Below are 7,054 nucleotides of genomic sequence, written 5' to 3' on the forward strand. Positions count from 1 at the left end.
CTTACTTTAATTTTTCCACATCAAGAGTTGTCTACATTGATTTATAAGTTAAAATACAGTACTGTATTAAAAGCACATGTACAGTTGTTTCTGAACTTTCTTCACAACGTGTTCTATAACAAGTTTAAAGTCAACAGGTGTTTGATTATTCAAACACATGTACAATTAAGTGATTGGCCTGAAATACCAGTTCAACAAGAACTGGTATTTAAGCCGTCCTCCTCATCACGCTGTTCACATTTTGACACAAGACAAAGACGAACCCAACAACTGATCAGCTTGGTGAGGCGAAGCTTTAAACAGGATGCTCTCAGACGGAAGAGGCCTCTGAGGTTCAAGCGTCATCCGCAGTTTTCAACAGAGATGCAGAGACTAAAAGAGTCACAAAAAGAAATGAAAGTAAACATATTTTGGTCAAATCCCACACTGATGACCGCTTCACTGTAAACTGTCCCCTGTGGATGATGGTAAATGCCACTTGTAACACTCTAGCTACAAAACAGATCTCAACCAAGGATTTAGTTTACCTAAACATAATATAAGAACATAAATAATTTGGATTAGAAGGTTTGGATAAATACAGAAGACGTGAAATTAATAAGACTCAGACTATTTTGTTTCACAATCACAATCCTTACTTTCAAACGTTTCCTGGTTACACCATTCGAGAAGGACCTCGCTGCAGCAAACAGAGAGGGGCGGGAAAATAAAGAAAATAAAAACGGGAGACCGTGGATAATATAAAAAAAATAGCGCCCCCTTCACTTCCGGAGTGCAATGGTCCCATTTCCAAATAAGGTATGATACTGACAGTGGTCCGGCCCCGCCCCTTTCTGTTTGCTGCAGCGAGGTGTACAGCCTGCGCTCTGAGAGGGAGGTGGTGGGCGGGACATTGCGCCATTTGGCAGCAGTTAGTGCTTTTTATGTGAAAAGTTAACCTTTTGAGTGCTGATCATACGAAAAAGGATTAGGGCCACCGAAAAAAAAAAAGAATTCTGACTTTAAAGAATTCTGACTTTAAAGTCAGAATTCTGAGATTAAAGTCAGAATTCTTTTTTTTTTTTTTTTTTGGGTGGCCCTAATCCTCTTCTGTATGATCATGACAATAATTCACCATAAAATGATGAGAATGACACACTTTCTTCCTCCATTTAAATGAGTAAGTGGACAGTGTTTGTAGGAGGCTGCCATCAAAGCCCACATTTGAAAAATATATTTATCCATATCCACCTTCAGGAACAACAGTCACACTCAGGTCCACTATATTTATTCTAACAAGAAAGAAAATGAAGTTGGTGGTTGAAGGGATACGAGATTCGACAAACATGTTGGCCTAAAAATGTTGGAATTTTTCTAGTAACTAAAGAATTGCTGTTTGTGATGCATCAAAGCTCATAATTACTTCAAAAGACGTATATCTCTTGTTACATTTTTCACCCATGGAAGTCACCATTTTTGATGATGCGTTTTGGTCCATTTTGTACTGAAATCTACAGAGTAAACACAGGAAGGCTAACTTTACCAGAGTTGTTGTTCACCATATTGTGCACAAAAAACAAAACAGGCATAAAAGAGAAACACTTTAGAGCTGTGGATAAGTCTGAAGCTGTTGAAAACATTTAATGCAGTAACAGTAAAATGAAAATTAAATGTAGATTTTTTTATTTATTTTTACAGGTTTAGAAGAGGTACCACTTTGGGTCACACAGAATAAGAGCATTGGTTTTTGCTTTTAATTCTCTTATTACAACTAGAAACTAGTTATCAGGACTGAATTTTGGGTGGAGGAAGAGCTTGGAAACCAGCGGGCTCCAAGCTCTTCGGTCGTCACGGCCCCGCGGGCTCCTAGCTCCTGGTTGCCACGGCCCCGCGGGCTCCTAGCTCCTGGTTGCCACGGTCCCGCGGGCTCCAAGCTCCTGGTTGCCACGGCCCCGCGGGCTCCTAGTTCCTGGTTGCCACGGCCCCGTGGGCTCCTAGCTCCTGGTTGCCACGGCCCCGTGGGCTCCTAGCTCCTGGTTGCCACGGCCCCGTGGGCTAATAGCTTCTGGTTGAATCGGCCCTGCGGGCTCCTAGCTTCTGGTTTCCAAAGACCCACAGGCTGCTAGCTTTTCGGTTGCCTTGGCCCTGCGGGCTCCTAGTGTCTGGTTGAATCGGCCCCGCGGGCTAATAGCTTCTGGTTGCCTTGGCCTTGCGGGCTCCTAGCTTCTCGGTTGCCACAGCCCCGCGGGCCACTAGCTTCTCGGTTGCATCGGCCCCCCAGGTTCCGAGCACCTCGGTGACCAAAGCCCCCCAGGCTCCGAGCACCTTGGTGCCCGCAGCCCCCCAGGCTCCAAGCACCTCAGAGCCCACAGCCCCCAAGGCTCTAAGCCCCTCGGTGCCCACAGCCCCCCAGGCTCCAAGCACCTCAGAGCTCACGTCCCCTCGGTGCGCGGAGCCCCCCCAGGCTCCAATCACGTCAGTGCCCACAGGACCCCAGGCTCCTAGCCGCGGGATTGTGGCGCTAAAAGTCATCGCCACAACCCCGCGGACTCCTAGCTCCTTCACTCCTGCAGCCCTGTGGTCTCCAAGCTCCTCCAACACTGAAGCCCTTTTAAGGCTCCCTATTAGACACTTTAGTCCTTGCATGTGTCTCTAGTTCTGTCAAGGGTTTTTTTCCAAATCATTCATCATCTCTCGTCCGGTCTCCTCCAACTTTTGATGCAACGCTCTCGAAAGACAGTGATTTCCTCAACCCCTCTGGTACCATAATGTCCGGAGTTGATTGCCTGTGAGCTAATCTCTGTATCTTTGCTCGTTCTACTGCCTCTCTTTCCAACTTAAGCCTTTCTTGAAGAGCTTTACGTTCCTCATGTTCCCTGGAATAGAAACATGTTTCTTCTATCCCCAGGAATTCATCTGTTGAATCAATAAACTCATTCCGCCTTCTAAACCTCACGGTAGCCTCTTTGCGCACCCAGTCCACTTCATCCATTCCTCGAGTAAGTTGCAATAAAGAGGGTGACAGGCAGTACATTTTTACCCTCTGAGGTGCCATAGAGAGTTTTCGGGGAGAGGGTTCTGGTTGTTTAGTCTCCTGAGGTGTTTTCTTGCCAGAAACCTGTTTTTTGATGTCATCTGTGGATTCAAAAGCTTGATTAATCATTCTCAACATATCAAAATTCTGTTTTAGCCCCATGTTCATTTCTTCCATTGTCTTGTACATTTGCTGTTCAAAGTCCACCCAGTCTTTCTCATCTGCATCAAGTGATGTTTTCACATCTGTGAGGAGCTTTTGGAGAGTACAAGTTTCACTTTTAACAGATGGTGGAGATGGGGTTTTTTCCAAAGCTTTCTGTTCGAAAGGTTTTTCTGTTATTTGTTCCTTTCTTTCCCCCATTTCCAGTTTAACCTTGCGGGCTTTTATTCTTTCAATCTCTCTTTCAGTGCACGGACCTACAATCGGCTCCACATCAAAGTCCAGGTCATGTTTGATAAGGAAGTCCTTTAAAAAGTACACCGCACTGGAACTCCGAGATTCTTTACCTAAAACCTTATCATCAACCTCACCTTTCTGTCGAATCGATCGCATGTTAAGTTCTACTAGTGTGCCGTAATTATTTTCAGGGGGGTCATGTCCGCGAAACTGCTGCCTAACGTACTCCTCCATAAAGTCCACTCTCTTCACCTTCTTTATCCTCTTGTACTTGTTCATGCCAAATACTTGTCCCATACTGTTGGAAGAAAAAAACAGAAGCTCCTGAAAATACTTTGGCAATCTCTCACCAGTTGGTTTAAAAACGCTTTATAAACAAGAATAATATAATAATAATTATTATTATTCTGTTAGCTTGGGGGTCTTGCTGCTATTTCCTGAAAACTTCAAGGGTCAAACTTGATATCTGCACAAATCCTCGCGCCTGTGATGTCTGGAATATCTGAAGAGAATAAAACCATGCACTAAGAATCTCAACTATGACATCACAAGAGGCGGAGAATTACATCATCATCCGTCACAGATAAGTTTTGTTTGATGAAAAAAAGAAGCTAGGACCCAGCTAGCAAGCCAATGTTCAGACGACGATTGGTCAACATTGTCTGAAATTCGAATATTCGAAACGGACCTTTCCAAATCGTTGTCTGAACGTTCACTCTGAATATTCACTCACAATGTTTTTGCTGTAATTGTATTTCGTGTGGCATCCAGCCAATTTGGATGAGGCCATAACTGATAGTTAAATGCTGATTTATTAAAGCCATCCGTATCATTCATCAAACCTAAGAGCTATACAGGAACAATTCTTTACATTAACAGCATTCACAGACTTTTCTATTAGCATTTCAACTTACTCACATTGTTCCCTTACCGACTGAAGTGAAAACTGGGTCGCTTTTTAGCATTTCTTTTTTGTTTTGCTAACTTTTAACCGATTCAGTTGGAACTTCGTTCCGTTACCATAGCTACAGTAACACGAGATACCAAAATAAAAGCATATATCCTTAACGGTAGTTACAACAAAGGTAACTTTACATTCAGTATCTTTTACACCTTTATGATGATTATTATGTTTAACAAAATCTCAGTTTTTTTTCTTTATGGAGAAAGTTTGCGTTGCTGAACGTCTGGGACGTTTTTATAAAATGCTGGTATAAAAATTCAATACCGCATCGAGCCACTAGAGGGCTCCTGGCCCAGCCAAAACTCATGCTCTCCATTCAAACAATGGCTATATGGCCAGTTTTCTACATTTCTTTCCTTCATAATCTGCATCGCATTTATCCTAAACGTTGAAGAAGAATTTTACTTATATAAAAGTCATGGAATCCTTGAAATACTTCAATTTAGAGGGTTTATTTTGTATTACTGAAAATAAGACAAAACATCAAGTAGTAATAATACAAACCAAATGCCAGGTTGCTAAGTCATGAATCTTGTCGACTCTTGGATAGACTTTCTTCTTATCAAAGGTAATTTTGTACCTTAATTTGACCTGTAGGGAAAAGGAATATCGAATTTATTAATGTCGGTTCTATTACTGACATAATTGGCCTTTTCCCCTCCTTTCCGAGCCTCTTCTGCATGTTTTTAGGGGGACAGATTATATTTAAATCCCAGGAACAAAACAGTTTAAGATGCTCTAAAATGCAGCTTTAAGAAACAGTTATTGTGATTCATTAAAACATCAAAATTTAAATGGATTTTAGTTTCTACTCCAAATGTATTTTGTGACCTGGGACACATGAATCAGTTTTGTTTGGGGAAAAAAGTGAGAAGAATTTTGTATTAAGTGCAAAGAAACTGAACTATTTCCAATTTTTGAAGGTTAAATAAATTATGCACTAAAGATCATAATACAGATCTTTTCTACCAACAGTCATTATACCTAATATAACTGGATAATTTAAATTAATGTGAGGTACAACAACATTTAATTTCCCTTTTCGATCTATTAATTTTGAATTTGAATGTCATGTAATTTATTTTGTCAATAGTAATGTTAAAATTGTACAACTGTGCTAATATTTCAACAAAACTGATGCATTAAAATTATTTAACAGAAAAACTGAGTACAGGAACACAATTGCTTAATTATTTTGGTCGGCTGTCGTTTATTTTTATAGCTGCAAACGAGATGAAAGTGTTTTGTAATTCTTTAGGAGTTGGATCTTCATCTTCATTCTGTTTTCTTCACCTTTTACCTTTTCGGAGTTTCGTTGGTGTGTTTGTGGAAGATGTACACTCTTAAAAATAAATGACAGAACACATGTACATTAAACACATACAGTCATACTGATTCAGTCAGTGGATACTAGCTGCCACCACCAGGAGGCACTATTGCTGCCAGCAGCCCAAACTTTCTTGTAAGCAGAAAAACTTAAATTTCACAGCGATCTTTTGATGCAGTTGCATGACATAAAATCAGTTAAAAATACTTAATTGATCCCAAAGGGAAATTAAATGTTGTTGTAACTCATTTTAATTCAGATTCTTCAAAGAGTTATTGTAGAAAGTGATGGGTGTTGGCAGGAAAGACCTCCTATAGCAGTCCGTATTACAGCTAATCTGAAGAAGCCTCTGACTGAAGATACTTTTTTTCTGAGACAATAACATGAAGAGGACAATGAGGATTGTCCGTAACTTTCTTGGTTTTATGAAGAATCCATCTTTTTTTATCATCTTCAGAGGTTCAACAAGAACCCAGATAACAATTTTGCCTCATTATTTAATCAATTTTATGTTTCTGCCATTTCTTATATGATTTATTTATTCTATGTGTCAATTTAGATACAGAATATCTTAGGTCGGGTAGATATTAAGTTTCAATCTCCCTTGTAGGGGGAACTGACACATCTCAGTTCCCAATTATCCAAATTAGTTTGGTCGTTCCACTGAACCAAAGCCAGCAATTTCTCCAAGATCGATTCCATCCCGTTAGTGAGTTTTTGAGTCCTCAGCTGGGCAGCGAGTCTCAGCAAGACTCACATCCAACTTGCGTCTCTGTCCACACCAACAGTCTGAGTGTTTGCTAATTCAGCCAAGTCCAAATTTGTCCATAATCCAGGTATCCGCAAGCTCCAAACAGCAGAAATCCTGTTATCATGAATAAATCCAGGGTGAATCCCGCCGGGTGTGTCCCTCCCTGCAGGACAAGAGGGCTCTCCTGTGCCCCGTCTTCTCGTCAAGAAAATTTGATCAATTGCATTGAGAGACAGGTTGACCAGATCCATAATTTGTGCAAAGATATAGAAAAAGACAGGACAAAAATAGAGCAAGCAGGGCAGGCATTGGCAGGGAGGGAGCAGAGGAAAAAAGCACCCGCCTTCACCAAGAGCAAGAGGAAATAAAAAAAAATCTGTTTATGATGTTGTTCACTTTGTAAAATGTCTCAACATCTGCAGAGCCCAGTTTTCAGTTTTTTTTAATCGCCCCCGCAAGGGGTCTTTTTGTGGGCTCTAGTGTCCCTTTTTCAAAGTAGGCTGACAGGAAAGGGGGAAGGACCTGCGGTAAACGTCGTCGGGTCCGGGAGTCGAACCCGCGACAGGTGCGTCGAGGCTACGTTTTGCCTGAATGTGGGTC

General features: G+C 41.3%; 1 long non-coding RNA gene across 2 annotated transcripts in view; it reads right to left on the reverse strand.

Annotated features, from left to right (window-relative positions):
- LOC114159980 (uncharacterized) overlaps positions 1 to 7,054 on the reverse strand; it is a 40,790-nt gene continuing 33,736 nt past the window's right edge. For both annotated transcript variants that reach the window (XR_003598692.1, XR_003598693.1), the window contains exons 2-3: positions 4,881 to 4,967; positions 1 to 372 (exon numbers count right to left, since the gene is read on the reverse strand). This is a non-coding gene — a long non-coding RNA (uncharacterized LOC114159980). The remainder of the gene's footprint in view (positions 373 to 4,880; positions 4,968 to 7,054) is intronic.

Source organism: Xiphophorus couchianus, chromosome 16 (assembly GCF_001444195.1).
Source record: "Xiphophorus couchianus chromosome 16, X_couchianus-1.0, whole genome shotgun sequence".
NCBI classification, from domain to species: Eukaryota; Metazoa; Chordata; class Actinopteri; order Cyprinodontiformes; family Poeciliidae; genus Xiphophorus; species Xiphophorus couchianus.